Source organism: Corvus kubaryi, unplaced genomic scaffold (assembly GCF_017639235.1).
Source record: "Corvus kubaryi isolate FWS band 111438036 unplaced genomic scaffold, C.kubaryi_AGA036_p1.0 137, whole genome shotgun sequence".
Taxonomy (NCBI): domain Eukaryota; kingdom Metazoa; phylum Chordata; class Aves; order Passeriformes; family Corvidae; genus Corvus; species Corvus kubaryi.
In genome coordinates this window covers 15,296,678-15,317,189 of record NW_024580671.1, presented here as the reverse complement: position 1 = coordinate 15,317,189, position 20,512 = coordinate 15,296,678, and the positions used below count along the sequence as shown (strand labels likewise).

Below are 20,512 nucleotides of genomic sequence, written 5' to 3'. Positions count from 1 at the left end.
TCTGCGTGCTGTAGTCCTGAACACAGAGTAGACTTCTAAGAATGTGGTAACACAGAGCCAAAAGTCAAGTATTGCTCTGAGCAGAGCAGACATTGCTGAGCCATCTGAGTAACTGTGCTGCACCAGTTATGGATGCAGCTTTTCCTCCAGTGGCTTTTAAAAGTGGTTGAAAACAACTTTCATGATTTAAACACTTGGAAGGAAATTATACTTGAAAAACTGTTACACAATACTGAGCTAAAATTAGAGCTCTGTTCAAACCTGGAGATTAGTTTTTGTTATGTGTTCATTCCTATTTTGAGTCATTTTAGTTCATGTGGGTACAGTGATACCAAATTGCATGAAATAAATATAGCTTGTAACAGTTGATCATGTCTCATCCTTTTTCATTAAGGGAGGGATTGTTAGTGCTACCTGGTTTTTAAGCTGTCTGACACTAGTGTTTGCTGCAAGCTAGATTTGTTTGAAAAACTTCAGCCGAAGTAATTCAGTCACTCTGAAGATGATGACAGAGTAGAAGTTATTAAAATAAAAAACCCCACAGTTTTTACTTAGAAACCTTTGTCTTCCTGTACTGGATTGGTACTTTGTCATAACTATGACTAATTAATGTCTGAATTAAAGAACCTTTGATAAATTTCATCTTGTTTGTTTTCAGTAGCAAAGCATAAGCTGTAACAAATACATTAACTATACTGAGTACATCCCAGATCATACCTGCAGGTGTCTGATAAGGCTTTGTGTTTATAGTAATAAGCTATTGGAGCTGGCCAAGTTTGGGGCTTGGCAAAAGAACCAGTGGCTTAGGGGGAAAAGGAAGTTTTCCCTTTGGTTAATAATGTTGCTTGTCAGTAATTTTGAGGAATGAATAGCTGGTAATGTGGAAGAGCAAGGAGAGTCAGCAAGCGGGTGAATGGTTAGGCCCAGACTCTGTGAGAAGCTGTGAAACTGATGAAGCTGGGACTGGAAATTGCTAGGCAAGAAGCACATTCTTCCCTGTTAGGCAACTGGGATAAGGTGTCTGCCTTGACACTGGAAAGTGCTGCATCCTCTATGGTCTGGGCACTTCTACACCATGTAGCATTCGGTGCTGTCTCCCTCCAGTCCTACATTGTAATCCTGTGCCTTTAATCAGCTGGTGGTTTTGGAAGGTTCAGTTCAGTCTGGTATAATGCCAAGGCTGCTGCAGCTCAGCAGGATCTTCTTTTTCATAGCATGGCCTTGGTTATGTACGTTGCGTGTCCTGGGGAACGTAAGAGCATACGAGTGCCAGGAGCTGCCTAGGATGGTGTTGGAGCACTGTTGGCTGCAGTAGAAGTGATGCTGTCCACTGGCAACAGCCCCCAGGTGAGGTGATAATTTAAAAAGCCAGCTGAGGGAATGAAACACTATGGATGATCAAACAGATCATTGCTTAAGGTCCTGCACATATATTTTTTGTACTCGTGTGTTGACATGATGAATGTGGCAGACATTAGGCCTCTGATGTTGGGGGATTGGGAGAAACTGATTTACCTAAAGGACTGGAAGCTTGTTTATGGGCATGCATTTGGAGGACAGAAAGGGTGAGTGGAGTAGGTAAGAGTAACAGCTGGGACATGAGGACATACCAGGAAAAACCCTAAGGAAAACTGAAGCTTGGATAGTAGAGAGCAGGACACAAGTTCAAGGCATATCAGTATTAAGAAGAGGTGGGATACAGATGTACAAAAGGTTCCTCTAGGCTGAAATGTGCTTGTGAACAGTGCACAGCTTCAAAAGTTGACTCCAAATTTGGGGTCACCTTCCTATTGCTGTGCATTCCACTGCAAAAGCCTAAGTTGTCTCTTCTATTGATGGTGTTTTGCAAAGAAGTTTCCTTTTTTATGTTTCTTCTCTTTAGATCACTTGTGCAGAGGTAAGGTCAGAGTTTAGATCACTCGTAACAGACCTAAAGTTCCAATTCTGCTTTTAAGCTATGCCATTATTTATAATGAGGAATAGGTAGAATTTCTCTGAAGACCTACTATGAGAGTTTTGCTAAGAGAAATCAGAAAAACTCCGAAATAAAGCACTCAATAGAAACATCAGAATAAATTTGCCAATGTGGTAAGAACTTCAGTCTCATAATACATATGCATTATAATCATTACATGATAAGACGTGCTGAAAATGGTATAATAAATCATCTGCTTATATAAGGGGTGGGGTTGAACTTGTTGCTGGAAAATTTGATTTAATTATTGTTATGGTTATAGAGATTAGTGTAAAGATAACAGTTCATCCTACCATGTACTGTTTATGAAATATACATGAAATTGAATGAGGGGCGAAGCACACGTAGAATCAACAGGCACTCCCTCAGTGTTAAATATCAAAATCTTCTGGAAAAACACTTTGCAGAAGCTCCCCCATTCCCTAGGACTGAATTCCCTATTACTTCTAGCATGGATGACTTGAGTTGTCTATTTTCAGATACCTACTGATAGTCTTATGGGTCCTTTTCTCACTTTCTTCCCTTGGAGTTCGTGTTTGCAGCATGGCTGAAGCCCCAGCTTCCAGGCTTAGTGACAGTGCTGTCTTTGTGGTGCTGGCGGGTGATCTGTCAGCTCTTTTGCTGCCAGGCAGTGGGGGTTTGTAGCACACAAAACCCCAGTTCCTGCTGCCCGTCGGGAGAGCACAGAACTTGGCGGCTTTAATCATTTGCCAGCTCACAAAAATATGTTGAGTTTTCCAACCTTGTAGCTAAGATCAAAATCATCACTAGTGGAAGTTTAGTTTTGTTAATGTTCCTAGCCTCTCCTCTTGGGGTGAAAGAAATTCCTAGGTATTGTAAGGAAAGAGATATGGGGTTTATTTTCTTCATTATCTCAGTTTTGCTACTGATTAGAGGAGTCAGGTGGTTTCTGTGGATTGCTCACCTTCTCAGCAGGTGGTGAAAATTAATTTGATGCCCTATAGTTTTGACAGGTGTTAGCAGTACATGTACTGGGTGCAAAATGAAAATATCTTACTGTCATTCTACACTGACTTGTCTACTGCAGACTGTATTGTTACCAGTTTGTCAGTGTAGTTCCATTTCCAGTGTTTCAATACCCAGGTGCCTGAACTAGCTTTTTATATCCAGATGCACTTTTCACTTGCCTCTGATGTATAAAAAGGGTAAGGACATATTCCACAGTGATTTCAGGGAATGAAGCAGAGTTTAGTTGCATGGGAGGCTGATTTAGACTGTCAGGTATGTTTAGCAGAAAGGTAAACATACTCTTAACATAGGTACACTACAGTGTTTGCTAAAAAGGGGACATGGTTTATACATGGAGATTCTGGCCACTGCTGACACTTACTTGTAACATCCCAATTTGAGTTGGATTGGGAACAGGGGTCAGAAGGATTGGGCTGGGGAGAGCGTGCAGAGTCCTGGTAGCTGCAAACTGAGAAGGAGACAAAAAGCAGAACCACGTAAGTCTGGCAGGCGCATGCAGAACACAGTGAAGAACTTGTATCTCTTACTGCGATCATGTCATCACCAAAGCTTTTTGTGATTGTCATACTGGTGCTTATCATCTGCTGATGCTCTCTAGTCCTGAGTCATTTCGGCTCTCAATAGAGAGCTGCCAATTTGACAGTGCCATGTTAGGTAGTGATTTGCACCTTGTAGATTTCTCTGTAAAACAGTCTTATATTTAAATCTATATTAAAAAGATTTTTTTAAGCTTTCACTTTTAAGCTTTCAAGTGAAGGTTCTTGTACTTCACTTACATTTCTGGACATCTGAATTTTATTAGCTTCCATATTAACACAAAAGGTATGAGGGACCATTTCTTTTCTTCAACTGACAGTTCCTGTTACTCAGCTGTTTGTCACCTAAGTTAATCCAAGTTCAACATCATTTATCAGGTTACGGGAAGGATGTCAGGCCTTTGTAAGTAACAGAACTGCCCTTAGCATGAGGCTTCAGTGTGTTTTGTTCTTTTTCAGTTTAAACATAAAACCAGAATGACAATGACATTCTTAAATTATCAAAAGGTATCATTACTTTATCAAGACTTTTTTTCAAAATAGGTTTTGATTTTGACTTACAATTTTATTTTTTTTTAATGCAGATATTATCATTGAGTTACTAGTGTTGTAATTGGCATGAAGACACAATTCTTCAAATGTCCTCAGGAACTGGAAGCTGAAAGTTTTGCACTCCATGCTTTAAACCTGAATCTCTATCTTAAAAGAGTTCTTTAATGAATTTTTTATTTTGGTAAAGCAGACATCTTGTCAGTGTTTAAAGTCAAAACAACATTAAATGTTAATAATGCCACAGCTTTAACTTGCTGTGTGTTTTAAAAATACCTTAGTGCTTCAAAGTCAGTTGGTAGTACTCAGTGTTAACCTCAATCAATATATGACTGTAAATCCTTTTAAAGAACCTGCAGTGCCTTTTTTTTTCTTACACTATTTGTTTCCTTGTTGTTTTTTTCTTCCTTTGACCTGTTTGAATTCCAGTTCCCATCTTGGATTTGGCTTTGTCGTTCGTATACACTTATTCTCTTGCTATTTGTAGTGTTTTGAGAGTAGAAGTATGTTTTTAAACTTGTTTGTTGCTTGTTGCCCAAGTATTTTTTCTTTTCTGAAAAGGGAGAACTGTACATGTATACCACCACTGGCTGTTCTGATGGATTATCCTAGACAGACTGTGACACTGTGGCAACTGCAGAAAATAAAAACAAACTGATTTGCAATTGGAAAACAGTTCTACAGCAACAGCAGAATAAAATATACTTTTGATTTTATTTACCGGTTTATTTAATATGTCTTCAAGTCCCCAGTCTTTCTTTTTCCATAATCATCCTTTTATGTACATCCTAATAAAATTTAGTGTTCTTTAAAGTAAAATGAAATAGTAGCTAAAATAATTAATATGTTAACTGGTTAATTTTAGGTTTAAGTATATTTTCAAACAAAAACCCCTGAAGCTTAGCAAAGTGAAAACAGATTTTTATTTCTGTGTTTGTAGAACAGAATTGCTAAAAGCTTATTTGCCAAGTCAAGAGGCCCACTTGAATAATCTCTTACTTAAGATGAAAAAGAAATGTTTTCAGTGTTTTGAGTCTAAATCATTATTTTTAATAGGCTGTGTTTTCTAAGGAAGTTTCCAAATATGTTTTGCAGAATTTCAGTAAGACTTGGGTTAATCATAAGTTGGCATTTCACATCACAGATCCTGAGCCAAAATATTCCTAGTTTAAAAATGAGGTAACATCTCTATCATCATGCTTTCAGGAAAGATGAATAACATATACTGATATCAACAGACCATAGTAGTATAGCTAAAATAATTAGGTCAGATTAAAGTTACATGTCAGATTTTTCCAGTAAATTGTGAAGTTAGAGAAATACTTGAAGGTTGCTGGGAAGAAGTATAACTCATTGGAACTGGTTTTTTTTTTTTAATATGGAGAGGTGGTACAGAGGGAGAAGTAAATTAGGAGAGTATGTGATGAGTGGATATTCAGGCTTTAACGGGGTGTTTACAGATCCCTTCTATACCATGATTTTTCTTTGTGTGTCAAAATAGAGACTAATATTAGTACACTGAATAAAACAGCATCAATTTTAGCCATGCCCTTAGAAGCCCCTCAAAGACAAACCCCTTACATTCTGAGTTCACATTTGATTACTCTGTATATTGTAAATTCATTGCCATTTGAGCCATGAGGCTGCATTTGTTAGGTGCATGTGCTGTCTGCACTTTTGGAAGAGAACACAGCACATTTACCTCAAGCACCTGCTGGAAGTGCATTGGTTTCCTGGGTATAGCCATTTGGAAAACAGAGCTGCAGGCTCTCGTATAAGTAAAACCTGTCCTGCAGATGGAGATTTCCACTGAGTTTGTAAAACAGGTAGCTATTTTGCAATTGTGTATATGGCATACAATTTGGTTAGCAAAGAAGTGCTTTAAATGGATTGTATTTAAATATAGAAATTATATGTAAATTATATTCCTCCTTCTACAACTGAAAAGTAAAATAATTTGAAACCTTTAGACTTGTGTCATACACTCCTAATGAAAGGAGGAGACTGTGTTATTGCAGAGCGATTACATGGCCTCAGGAGGTGATCCAACAAACTGTACCTGCTGGTGTCACAGAGTTACAGCTGTGCCATTCTTCCAGCTGCTCCAGTTTTGTCTATGCAGCCGTTCTGGCTGCTACAAACCAGGTTTGCTGTACAAAGGCAGTTAATAAATAACGGAACTGGATGGTTGGCAGCTCCGGCTTCCTATGTGCAGAAATGATTCCAAACACCTTTCCTATCTAAGCTGCTAAGAAAAGAGAGGTGCATCTGCTGCTCATCAGGTTGTTTGACAACTGCAAAACAGGCATCTGCAAAGTTCAGGTTCTTGTAGAGATTTCTAGTTGTGGTTTTTTTTTTTTTAAATCCTCTAGGAAGTCATTTGACAAATGTGTGAAGTAAGGAAAAACTATTAAGGGCAAAACTTTTTTGGGGTTTTAAAGCAGTGATAAAGCCAGTTTCTATATGTGTGTGAATATTTAATTTCTTACTGTAGAGGAGACAAAAATCATGCAATGCATGCAAATCAAAAACTGAGCCAGCTGTGAGTTTGGAGGTGTGGTAATTTGGCTATAATGAATATTATGTTAATTATTTTAATAAAAATTCCATATTATTTAATAATGACTTTGTTTCAACATGAGTCCTACCTATATGCTACTTTCTTCTTCCACTGCTAGTATTTGCATAATGTATTTTCTTGCTGAAACTATCTTTTGAATGTGTGATTTTATTGCTTACTTCACCTCTGTTGCCATACAGTTTTACTGTCTTTAAAGGAAATAAAAATAGTTCAATTTTTTGTCATTGCAGATGTGAAGAAGCTATTATGCTTGTGTGGCTCCTGCTTAATGTTCCTGCAGTGGCTACTATAAAAATGAAATACTTGTTCTATTCATGCAACTCAAATTCAGCAAAGTTAGTTGCTACAGTAAAGCATTTGACAACTTACAGGATATTAATGACACGTAGTCTGTGAAGATGTGAATGGCACATCTAGAGACAATACTTTGAAATCACAAGTCTAATTACAAAGAAAAATATCAAATGTCCTATTTCCATAAGTAATGCCAAATTATTCAAATGTATTTAAAATCAAATGTAGTTCTGACTGGACTGCGGCAAGGAATGGTTTCAAGCCTTTGAGTATTTTTTTTGATATCCAGGTCAACAGTTGATATTCATTCTAGATCAGTAGTCATGAAAATTAATTTGCCTATCAGAAGAGTGACAAAAAGTCTTTTTAAAATTGAGACCTTAAAGTCTTAATCGTGTAGTATGAAAGGGCTCTGCCATAGTGGAAAACTTGCAATGTTTAAGAAGTTAAACCTGAAAGCAATTTAGTGTGTGTTTTCGGGATAGATGTTCATGGTTTAGTCTCAGAAATAGAAACCAGGTTTGAAGTGAAAGTTTGTGGAAGATGAAGCCCAGAAATGCAGTTATGTGCAACCTCTCCCTTTTGAAAATGGTCAAATTTATCAAAATGGGGCTTCCATGCCACAGCAACTGTGCCCATTGTGGGTGTGTATGTTCACAGGGGTATTGTGTGTAGCTCCCCGTTCCCCTCCCCACTTTGTGCCGCTCCAGCTGCGCACAGCAGTGGTGCCTCAGGGCCGCCTCTGGGTCCAGCAGTGGGCACTGGGAAGAGCTGGGACACAGCGAGACTGGTACAGAATCAGGAGGTGTCTCAATCTGGTTTTTTATTAAGACTGCTTTCCTGCTGAGTGCTGGTTTTTTCCTGAATGAAGATCTTCTATTTGAATCTTACTGGAAGAATTGTTACAGATTTTTCCAACAAACAGGCTTATCAGCAATACTTGCTGGAGGAGAGTCTTGAGATAAAATGTATCTTTTTGCTAAGTAGATGCAAGCTCCCATGGTTTATCTCTGAGGAAAATCACTATTCATCCTGTTTTAGGATCTTTGGATAGCAAGGACAAAGGGGTAGAAAAGAGAGTCTTTTTTCACTTCAATATGTTCCTCAGATGTAATCTGCAAGGGGGAGAGATTATCTTCTCGGTCTCTCTACACAAGCTGTGACACTGAGGGGCAAAGTGCTGAAGACTGGGTGAGCCGCAGCCAGTGCTGCTCAGTGTAAAGGAGAAAGCTCTGCCATACACCACGTCCCTCTTGCTGTTATTTAAAAGAAAATTACAGCTGTGCCAGTGCTTTGGGGAGCCCAGTTCTTTTGTATGCTTGGCATGCTCTGTATGTATGTACTGAAAACAATCCTTTAGGAGTTTCAGGTGGCTAAACTTAGTTTAAAGTTGTCAGTCAAGTTATTGACACAATTAAAGCAGACAGCTTCTAAATTCTGTCAAAACGATACAGAGAAAGAATGGTAGATAGAGAGCATTCAAGTAAAGTTTAAGGCACTGATAATTTGGGTGTTTCTATGTGTGATGGTAGATGAGGGTGGACAGAGGAATATCAGCAGCTGAACGTGGCCTCCATGCCAGCCAGATTCTCTTTGGGTCATGCAGGCTCTGGTACAGCATGTATATCACATGCAGAAGTTCAAACAACATGTGCCTTATCAAGAAAAAAAAAACTCTTGGACAGCTGAGGCATCCCAAAAAGATTTCTACATCCAAAGAAGACTCAATTTTATTAATCTTTTTCCTTCCCTTGAGAACGAACTTAAAATTGCACGTGCCAGCATCTTGATTCTGTCTTGTTGGGATTTGTTGTTTGCCTGTTTGAATGATCAGGTGCTTTTCATTTTGTGTTCCTGTTTGGTTGGTTTGGTTTTTTTTGCAGAGTCAAGATTCTAACTTCACTTTGTAGCTGTCATCTTCTTCCTTTTATCCTCTTCCCTTTCTTGCCCAGGCTCGATTCTGTTTAATTTTTTTTTTTTTTTTATGTGTAGTTTACGTAAATTCATTTAGGCTATGCATTTGATGTCTCTAGTTTCAGTAACTTGTAGTTACCTATGGGCACTACAGCACCAGCAAATCTGTTCTGTTCCTGAAGCTGCAATGGGTTTTCTAGCTGCTGATAAATCTCCTCATCCTGAGGTTGGGAAGTGCACATTTGTCTACACTTACACTGCATTTCTGTGACCTATGTATTTAAACGGCTTTAGGCATCCAGCAGTCAAGGACACTCATTGTGCACAAAGAGGAAGGGCAAAGCATTTGTTCCACTATGAAAAGGGACGGAGAACAGTAGTAGAGAAAATCTCAGTATAATTAAAGTTAATGCTGTGTATCTTATTATGGAGCTTCCTCATTAAAAAGTAGCATGGAAACATAAAAAAGCCCGTGTACAATACGAAGCTGGATGTGCTGGTAAAATAATAAAGTGACTGAACCTTGAGTTATTTGAAGAGGACTCTTCTCAGTCAGCCATGCTAGGGTCACTTCTGGGAAACCTCACACTCCTTGGCAACTTCTCTGTGTGATAAACAGCGTATGTGCCTTATGTATGTGAACAAAGGCTCTCCCTGTAAAGGATTAAGAGAAATGGAACCTGTATAAGTGCATCCCCAGAGTGTTTGAGAATTGATTTTCTGTAGCTGGCAAATAGTGGCTTTGGCTGGTACAATGAACTTCAGGAGAATTTAGAAAGGAGACAAAAGTCTAAGAATTATAATCAGGACATACATGCTACAATAATTTTGGAACAAAGTATAGTTATTCAGGTCTAGTTAAAAATTAATTAACCTTCTTTACCTACCATAATATGCTGGTGACTGCTAAGAAGTAACTGGCTGTGTTCATGTATAGAGCATCCTGTTGTTTGTAGGAAAAAACACAAAAAGAATAAATTATTACTGAGAGAGCAACAGCAATGGGTTTAATTAAAGTGCATTCATGAAATTTCAGTAGTTAACAGCTTAAAACCAGTAGCAATGGTTATGATGAAGTTTTAAAGTAAATAAATAAATCCTAAAATCCTTAGAGGATCCTGCTCTTCACAATTTTTGCTTTGTAATATCACTTAACTTATTACATACTCTTTAAAATTCACATCCCAACCCAAGTACTTGGGTTGACTTTTTGGGATAAGGATACACAGGTGACAGTGAATAGTCATGTTGCATATCTTGTTATGCCTGTGAAGCTGTCTTTTTGAATGTCATCTCCACTTTAAAGTATTTTCAGACTCCACAATCGTAAAGGCATTTTTCATAAAGAAACTGGAAATTTTTGCACATAAAATTATGATTGCTGAAAACTTTACTGGTGAAGTAAAGGAAATTGAAGCTGGAAAATGAAAAAAAAATAAAAATCAAGTTTGTATATGCAAAAACACGACAAAGAGAAGATGAATCTATCAAAACAGGTACAAGGAACAAAGCTAAAGCAAGGCTATGCATTTCTTTAAGTCCCTTAAGTCTTTCCTTTAAGGAAATGGAAATATTTTGCCTCTTGCTTTTCAAACAAACAGTAGTAGTAATAGTGATATGATCCAGTATACCTAATCTCAGTTCTGGTGTGATCAGCAAATTGAAATACCATCTTGGTCATGTGAACAAGCCGGAAGACTTAATGGAGTACCTTTCGATACTGAAGTCTATACTCTAAAAATTGTAATATTGACATGACTTCAGTTTTAACTGTTAGGCATACAGAAGCTTTTAAAACATTCAGTGTACAAAGTAACAGGTAAAAGAACCAGCCCATTTTATTATCGTACTATGATTGTGAATCTGCTATCTTCCTCATTGCCCTAACCTAACTGCGCAAGCAGCTTTTATTTTGGGTGTTCCTGTGCCCCATTCCTGAGTAATTGTGACCCATGCTGCATTTCTAGAGTTACAGATCCCATATGTGTTTGCCCAGTCCAACCAACCATAGTTCAAAGCCTGTGTCTGGGGTTAAACTCCACCATGAGCTTAGCTCTTGAGCTGCTTGAAGGTCTCAGATGAGTATTGCGCTACCTAAATTTTGATGGGAATGTGACTTTGACCTCAGAAAGCATAAATGATTTTTTTACTTTTCCTGAGTATTATCGTATGTCTGGGAAGAGTTGAGGACGTTTGGAAAGGAAAGCCAAAAATGCAGGGAAAAAAAAGATAGATGAATGATTAGTGTCATCATACAGTTCCTAGATATTTCTCAGAATCTGTTTTTGTCTTTTCTAACAAGCAGATCTCAAAGTAAGGAATTGTGTGCTGTATGTGCACATCAGTTTTTTTTCAGCTTAAATAGTTCAAGAGGTTAAAAAATAGTTTTGTTAATATGTAAATTGTGCACTAAGTTGTTCCTAATGGCTGTATTAGTTTAAAGCTTCCTGAGGCTAAATTGGTACTAAGATGTAAAAAAAAAAAAACCAACATGCCAAGGGTAATATTATGATTACCAAAAAAAAAGTGCATATCTCAGTGAACATTTCCAGAGGCAGACATGATTATTTCTGTTGAAGAAAAAATAGCTATTGTGAATGAAAACCTTCTCCTAATAAAAATGTATTGAGAAGTGAGGGAACCAGTTCAAAGGCTTCTTTTTAAGTCTCCATCACAAAGAGCCTGTTTTATTATGATAGCTGCTGTCCTAACATTCAAGTGACAGATTTTGCTATGGGTTTTGAGCTGTCCATTACATATAGCACCTCCATTTTCTGAGTGTTTTGAGTAGCCCACTGAGTTGCTACTGTCTGAAAAGTGGGAGTCGCAGTGGGAAGCGGAGGGGGAATGGCCCTCTGGAGCATTTAGTGTTTAATGGATCTACAGCTGTAGTGAAGCAGTGTGCAGAAATAATCCTGATTAGGCTTGGTCAACCAGATGACAAAATGAGCCCTGCCCCTCCATCATTCAGCTCTAAAATTCAGAGGACAATTTCTGCTTAAACTCAGTTAAACACAAAAACTCTGGTCAATCAGTTATGTATGAGCTGATTTCTTGATACAATATGCTGTCAGAGGCAGAGGGGAGCAAATAGTTAAGCTACTGCATTACCCAAATAGTTTTCTTCTGGGACTTCATTTTGGAAAGAATGATTGAAACCATGAAAATAGCTATTTTGAGAATTGAGCTTTTGCGAGAAATAAATGTTACTAAGTAAAAATAACAGATTAATATTGTGCCATGTTTGTGGCATGGTAAGTAGCTTCTTATTTACAGTTTCATGTCAGCTGTTGTTTGAATGTACAGCTGTAAATGTGCAGTTAAAGATTAGTAACTGAGTGGCAGAGGTTTTGCCTAATCAACACTATATTATTTGATGATAAATTTTCACATAAAAAATTATTGGCCTGTAATGGTAATTAGCCTCTGATTTTTTATCCTTCTCAGCTAAGTGTTTACAGCTCTAGAATCATAACACATACATGAAGTGAGAGTTCAAGTTAGGATACTCTGGTTCTATTTTGGCAAGTTTAAGAGTTCAGGTGGATGCAGTCATTACTGAACCTCACTGGCAGTCTGCTTTGAAGTAGATTCTTAAGCATAACTCATGCTTTTGTGAGGAAAAACATTGTTCTAAGAAGCCTTGAAAACGGAATAGGTTTCAAAGGACCAGATAAGGTTATTGTTCTGAACTGATGCTGGTGAAAATAGAGGCTGACAAAATTCATACTGCTACCTATAAAAAGATGCAAAGCCCTTAAAGTTAGAAATGTTTTAACTGGACTTAAAAAGTCAACCAACCAACCAAACCCCCCCTCCCCCTGCCACCAAACAAAAAATAAAAAAACCAAAACCCGAAACAAAACACCCAAACAAACAAAAAACAACAACAAAAAAAAACCCAACCAAAACCCCCAAAACCAAACCAACCAACCAACCAACCAAAAAACTAACCAAACCAAAAGAACAAATAGAAAAACCTGGATTTGTAACAGAGCAAAACAGAGGGGTTTTAAATAGTGTTTCTTTCTTTAGGAGTTGAAAAAAATGCTAGTGTTCAGTACCAGTGTTGCATCAAGGTAGTTCCTTGGAAAGCAAGGGTGGTCCAGAGGTTTATGTCGTGTGTGAAATCAGTGTCTTTAGGACTGTGGGCAAGCACGTTTTACTCTTTAAAATGTTTTCCTTTATTTCTCAGTACATTTAAATTCTGTTCCTTACACTGGAATTTCCCCACTGAGTACAGATTGTATTTTTTGCAATGATCTGTCTCACTGTTGGAGATCAGAGGATTGTTCCACTGGCAAGTCATCAAGTAAAATAAATGTAAAGGAAAAATGAAACTATATCTTGAAGTAAATAGGCAAGTCGCAGGTAGTTGCTTAGAAGGAAATTGTGGATAATATAATATCTGAATAATAATGTTGATTGCATTTTCTATGCTCTGCATATAATGAAAAAAAAAGTATATATATGTTTTGGTTTTTTAATTTTTAATTACTCTTAAAAAAACCAAACAAATGGAAAAATGCCCTAATAGCATGAGCGTAATTTTATTAAAAGGTTCATGCAGCTAAGCAGATTTAGCTCTGCTTTTATATAAATACAGGGAAGTGTTTAACCCCTATTGTATGGCCACAAAGCCTGTGCTGATCACACAGAAGCTTGGGAGGGCCGAGGACAAAGCGACGGGCTGCTGGAAACGGTTCCTCTTGTACGTGCCCCTGCACACAGGCCAGCAACAGCAGGGCTTAGCACCAGAGTTTTGTCAAGTTTGCAACATGAAGGGGAGTATGGTACAAATTCTTACCACTTACTAACAGAAAGAAAGGAAAAAGTAACCCACCAAAAAAGGAAGAGGACCAAGACAGCTGTATAGCTACATGCACAAGGTAATAGCTGAATTCCCTTTTCTATCCTGGTACTTCTCAATCACTCAAATAGTTGACATTTATGTACCTTAGTATTAGTTAGTTAGTTTGATGTATTGGAATGGAAAAAATTCAGGTTATAACTTTGAACAGGAGAGTAAACCTACGCTATGTAACTTACTGAAACATTCAACTTTGGTTAATAGTCTAGGAATTGAAAGAATGAGGTATAATTTGTATCCATGAAGGAAGGGCATGACTTTGCAATATATTAAAGATCAGATGAAATCTGTATTCTGTTTTGATTTGTATAATATGCGTAACATTTGGGCGTGGTTTGTATGGTTGTTAATGTAATCTAGGCTGGACTACTCACTGTAGGAAGTGTCTTCATGAGGATGTGTGTATCAGAAATGAAAAAACAGAAAGCTACTTTTGTTGTATTTCCAGTGTATTTTTTTCCATTATTACTTTGTCAGAATCATCTGGGGTTGAGCACACCCAGAAATAAGATAGATATGAGAGCAAGATGGATTATTGCCCTCATCAACCAGCCAGGGTGGTTTTTCCTTTTCTGAGAGCTCCTCATTAATCCTTAGCTCTGAGAGAAGAAGTTACATGAGGGTGAACAATGGAGCTCTGCAGTACTGGATTGCATAAAACTTTGCTTAAATACACTAAATATTACAAAGCAAGTATTTTATGTTAAAGAACTTCCCACAATATTGTGAAGTAAACTGAAACTGAATTTTATATATGTGTATATAGATACATTTTTAATTTTAGGACAAAGCTGCATATTGTCTCACTACTGCTTTTTAAGGTTACATTAAAAATATTAAAGTGTCTTGACATTTTGTAGACTATTTTTGAGTACATTTTATGTAAAACCATTTAGCCAATCAGATTATGAAATAAAAATGGATTTTTTTGTATTTTGAATTTTTCACATTTGAACTTTTTGCGTAGTTATCTATTGGAATCTATGTATTTCTTTTTCTAAATTTAGCTTCCCTGAAATCTATCAACACTTTCACAAGAAAAACAGCCATACTATGTAAATTGTAGTTATTTCATGATTTTTCTAACAAATAAGTATACAGTAAGCATAAGGTCAGGTGTGGAAGATTAAAAAGTGTGCTTTACATTTCCACAATATGCTACTGACCAAGCAAATTATAAGACCCCAAATATGTCTCATAAATTTTAAAACATGTTTCATCTAATCTATGGACTTTTTTTAGAACCATCATTCTACCCTCCTCCTTGATTTTTCTTTCCTACTTGGTTCTTCCCATTCTTTTAGTGAATGTTAGAATTCTGGATAAGATTGTCCACAGTGTTAACAGAGTTGTAGTTTTCTGCAATGTATGAGGTCTTATGCAAGTCATCCCTGGGTTTCAGAACATGTCTAACTTCTAAACAATGCCCTTGAGGCTACAGATGTTCTTAAATGGCAAAAACAAGAAGGCAAGGACAAATTCCCATCATCAAGGCAGGCTGGTTGGCAAGGGCTGGGCCACATCTGCATTTTAATGCTTTAGAAAATTAGTGTCTTAGAAAAGAAGGCTGGCTATAATCTGAGTGTGGTCTGGATGCTGTGGTGTTCCTGAAGCCCTGATAAGTAGCTGGTGTCTTTTAGTTTGGAGTACCTGGAACAGTGGGAGCTGTGTTGCAGCCTATCAAAGTCATGATGTTACAGGCTAATACTGTAAATCCTGGGGTCTGCTCAGGTGGGTCCCATGGAGACAGGTGGAGGCTGCAAATGAGGATGCAGTGCCTGGAACGTGAGAATTGCAGGGCTGTCAAGAGTGGAGAATCAAAACGTAAAGCAAGTTTAGTTAAGACTTTTGTTAAGTCTTACCCATGCTGTTGTTTGGAAGGGTTCTTCAGGCTGGAATGTTCCCTAAAGCACACTCAGGTTTTGTCTAGGAGAGTCTGAACCAGCCAGGAAGCAGCGTGAATGGCAGGGTGGAAGTAGCTGTTGCCTTGGTATAACGGGATCTGTGTGATCACTGAGAGGCTGTGCTGTGGTCAGTTAGGAGCTGCACACATGTAGCACTGCTGAATGGAAGTTCTCTGTCGACTTTGGCTCACCCAGGTCCTGCTGGTTTGCAGGCAGCTTTTCCAGCTGAATATAGAGGCGGGGGGTTGGAAGTGATTTGAGTGCCTGAATAAAGATTAAGGCAAAGAAGCAAACCTTCTAAGTGAATTTCACCCCAGTGAAATAAATCATACATGTATGCCAAAACTCCTGACGTTACTAAGATAATGTATTGTTTCCAGTGTTTTATTATGTAAGAGCAACAAGTTGTTTTGGAAGAGCATGATAAAAAACAGTTTATGAGAAGTGTTGTTTGTTTCTGAAAGAAACATCTCCATGAGAGTTCTAGTCAACAGTTGAGGTTTTGCCAACTGGCAGGCCAACATAACAATAAAAAGGCTTTTAAAAGTATATGGAAAGAAATTGTATGATTGAATTATCAGTTTGATGAGAAATTAAACTGATCTTCCTGTATCATCCTTGTAAGATGAGATGTTGCAATCTCTCCTGGCTTACTCTACAAAACAGCGCCAATATTCAGTTAAGAGTACACAAGGAACTTTTAATTCCTTTCCTACAAGTAAAATGTATATACTTTTATGTATAGGACACAAAATACCAAGTTCTGCAGTGGTGCTAATTTGTTGCCGTTCTCTGCAGTTCATCACTAGTTCACTGAAGTAAGGACTGCATATAGTGGCAAGCATAGCTGAGTTTGCAGATGAGCAACATATTAAGGATAAAAGACTGTAAGGGGAGTCCTCAGAAAGTTTTTGAAGCTCATTTGCAAAATTCCTTGTCCTTCTTGAACCTTGCTTATTTGAAAGTTCAACTCCACATATGCACTACCATGGAAAGATAGGCAACTTGTTCTCAACAAAACATTAAATGTGTTTAAAATAGGTTAAAGTAACAAAAAGTATGAAATGAGAGGAACTGGGTGCAGAAATCTTGTCAATAAATGAAGAAGGTAGCAGCCGAATTCAAAACAAACCTCTCCTGCTGTCTTCTCTTTGTTTTGTGCTTTTAATTTGGTGGAAGAGGGAAGTGGGGGATGTGAGTCCCATCCTTCCACTAGAATTTAGGATATTCTCCTATAAAGTGGGAGTTAAGACAAATTACAAATTGCCCTTAAGTCAAACCCCTCTCTTTCTGGGCAAGTGCTGTCTGTGACCGAATATTTTCCTGCAACAGAGGCGTGCTGTTAGCTGCTACCAACTCTTCCAGTGGATGTCTTTAGAATCTTGGGCACCTGTAGCACAAAGAGCACTGAAGTGTTTAGTCCTGAGGTACCCAGTGTGCCTTAAGTTGGGTTGCTGAACACTGGAAAGCTGTGGTTAGGCTTCCTAATTGTCATGCTCAAGCTTTGTGAAGCACTGACTGGTTTATCACTAATGGTGCCGTGAACCTGAATAAATTATGGTTGCTCCTGTTTGATCTGATGCAAGCAGCTATTTTGGAGAGCTAAATGCAAAACACAACTTTGAAACCTAGGGAGCTGCTTTTGTTTCTAATGCTTCTTGTTTTTTCTTTGGCCCAACCTATATGAATTAGTTTCTATTAAAATACCATTTCATTTGCCTTAATTTGGTATTGCAGCTTTATCAAGACATATATGAAATATTTGTTGTAATTTAAGAGTGAATATCACTATTTGCCTCTATAAATATTTCAGGTTGTATGTTATTTTTTCAGGCAAGGCAGTAACATAAAGACCTGTCATACAGGACATAAGAAAAGAAGGAAAAGTAAAGAGAGAGACCAACTTTCTCAGAAGTTATTTGTGCAAAGGTAAGATAATTTTCCCTCTAAATTTTATTTTCCCAATCTAACTGGGGAAAAAACCCCAAACTGCTGGCATTGATTTTCTATCACTTAAATTTCTATCTTTCAATTTAGCTTCTATTAATTATTATCCAGGATAGTCATATAACATGTTCTTCATGTATGTGATTTATGTATTTTTTCTTTAAATTTCAGCTCAGATTTTAGCTGAAGAGCATATCAAAATACATTAACTAGAAAAGCAGCTAAAAGTATTTCATAGTTTCACATAATTGCATGTAGCCTTAATCATCTCTGATGTTCCTTACTGGAGAGAAAAGGTGTTGGGGCAAGTCAACTAGTGAAATAGTGAGTCTGGAATAATGGACTTAGAAGGAACATGAAATATTGGACCAAACATTGGAAGTTTTTTCTTCTAGCATAGACCACTGATTTAGAGATGGGGACATTCTGAAATCTTTGTTCACATGGTTTATGTCCTAACATTTTTTTCCCAATCCCCCTTGAACCCCTTCCTGCTCTTGTGTTTGCATTGCATAACTCTTTCAGCATAAGAAGAGAACTTTACTTGAAGTGAGTAGTAGCTGCTGAATAGTCATCTGTAGTATAGTATCTGATTTTTTTTAAATGAAAAATCTGATTAGGTGGTCTTGAACGCAGTATTGTATGTAGTTGAGTAGAACAGAACTTTTCTATCTTTTACAGTGCATAGGCGTTGATGGTTGCAAAGCGTTTTATCCCTCATTTATGCGGTCAAGCAGATAGAGCATCTGAAAGCGTCAGTAGTATGTTTAAATTAGATGAGGGAGGAGATGGTCGCTGAAACATTTTGACTTCTGAATTACTTGCTGGCAGTGTTACAAAAAGTAACATTTAGTGCATCTCTCCCTGCAATGAAGATGGTTTGTTTGCTTGTTTGTTTTTTACCTCTTCTGAAATGTTTCTTGTGTTAGTCACTCAGGAGTTAAATGCATCATTGGGTAAAGAGAACTGTTACTGTAAGGTTTTTAAACTAGACTGCTCTGAAAAAAAAAAAGACCATTGAAGACTCTGAAAGGCTTTTTGGATGGTAACCAAGTTAAGGAAGCTCTGAAGTTCTTTGGCTTTGCTACTGGCTGCTCTCACTCACCAGGATCCTGGCACCCTATCACTGTGCCTTCATCGCCTCCATTGCTCCAGTTCTCCTGTCAGGGAATGCCACCATACAATACATCCCCTGGGGCTAATTGGATGAGTGACAACCAGCCAGCTCCAAAGTGACAAGTGTTTGAAAGCCTAATTGGGTCAGTGCACAGGTGCCTGCTCTTCATGAATGAGATGTTCTAGCTTTTCTCTGTGACGTTCTCTTGGTTCCTCTCATTTTTCCTACAGTTGTGAAACAAAACTGTCAATACTTTGATGTGAGAGAAAAGGCTTTATCAAAGGAGAAGGATGATTTCCCATTGCCCTGCTTTGGTTAAACTAGCTTTACTGCTTCAGTACTGACTGGAGGAGACACATAGAAATTCATTAAAGTGATGGAAGTTTGCTGATACAAGTGGATATATCAATAGACAATGAGGTGAATTATTCGATGGGTGAAAACAAATACATTGCCTTAATCTCTGTGTTAGGTGGTTCTCATACTGCATAGACTTACAGGCTTGGGCATCAGGAAAGGCATGGGAGAGAAGAACTTACTTTGTTGTATCTGCACAATGAGGCTTTTCCTAAGTTAAATAAACACCTTGCCTTCATATAATGAAGTCAGACGCAGGCAACTGATGTACAAGGGAACTATTTTGTCTTATTGAAGGCTTGCTGTGTGCATAGAAAGCAACTGACATTAAGCCCATAGTCTATATTACTTGGATGAATTTGCCCTCCTTTTGTCTCTTCCACAAAGAACCATAGGATACCTGGGGTTGGAAGGGGGGTCTGGAGATTGTCTAGTCCAACACCTGCCCTGATCAAGTAAAGCAACTTGCTGCTTGGACAGCTGTTGAACAATCATAGAGTAGAAAAGGGCTTTCTTTGGTTTAGATGGAATTTAATCTGTTTTAGTTTGTGCCCAGTTGCCTTTTACCCTGTGCTGGGCACCACTGAGAAGTGTTGTTTACCCCTGTCCCCCTCAGGTATTTATGCATGTTATAAGATCTCTTGGAGCCTTGTCCAGGCTGGAGTCTCAGTGCTTTCAGGCTTGCCACTTCAGATGCTCCAATCCCTTAATTGTCTTGGCAGTCCTGCACTAGACTGCATTCTAGGATGCTTGTGTTTTACTTGTACTGGGCAGCCCATGAGTGGACACAACCCTTCAGGCATGTCTCAGCAGTGCTGAGTGGAGCAGAATGATCTTGATCTTGACCTGCTGACAACATCTTTTCCTAATGCAGTGCAAGATGCTTTTGGCCTTCCCTGCTGCAGGGGTACACTACTGGCTTATGGTCTTACTTGGAGCCCACTAGTAGCCCCAGGTGTTTATCTCCAAAGCCTCTTTCGAGCTGTTCTGGTGCTTGGGGTTATTCCTCCCTAGGTGCAGGACTTTGTATTTCCTTTTGTTGGACTTCATAAAATTCCTGTTGGTTTATGGCTGGGCTTTTCAAGGTCCCTCTGAATGCCAGTGCAAGCAGCTGGTCTATGAGCCGCTCTTCCCAGTTGGTGTCATCAGGAAACTTGCTGAGGGCGCACTGTATCCCATCATCCAGGTCATTAATGAAGTACTTAAAAGGAACTGGCCCTAGTACTGATCCCTGGAGTACACAGCATGCTTTTCTCTGGCTAGACTTCATGCTGATCACAACCCTTTGAGCCTAGCAGTTCAGCCAGATTTCAGTCCATCTCACTGTCCATTTCTGTAGTCTGTGCTTCATCAGTTTGTCTGTGGGGAATTTATGGAAGACAATGTCAAAAGCCTTGGAAAAGTCAATATAAACAACATCTGCTGCTCTCCTGTCACCCACTGAGCCTGCATTAGCTAGTCTGTTCTGCCCAGAGTGT

General features: G+C 38.3%; 1 protein-coding gene across 42 annotated transcripts in view; it reads left to right on the top strand.

Annotated features, from left to right (window-relative positions):
• NRCAM (neuronal cell adhesion molecule) overlaps positions 1-20,512 on the top strand; it is a 149,611-nt gene that overhangs the window by 26,807 nt on the left and 102,292 nt on the right. For 40 of the 42 annotated variants that reach the window (XM_042018000.1, XM_042017999.1, XM_042018023.1 and 37 more), the window contains exon 2: positions 17,447-17,542. The exons of 1 other annotated variant lie outside the window; for it this stretch is intronic. The gene's annotated coding sequence lies outside the window, so the exon portion shown is untranslated. Of the gene's footprint in view, positions 1-13,632; positions 13,729-17,446; positions 17,543-20,512 lie in introns of those variants that run through there. One more of the 42 variants, XM_042017981.1, reaches the window with a different exon arrangement.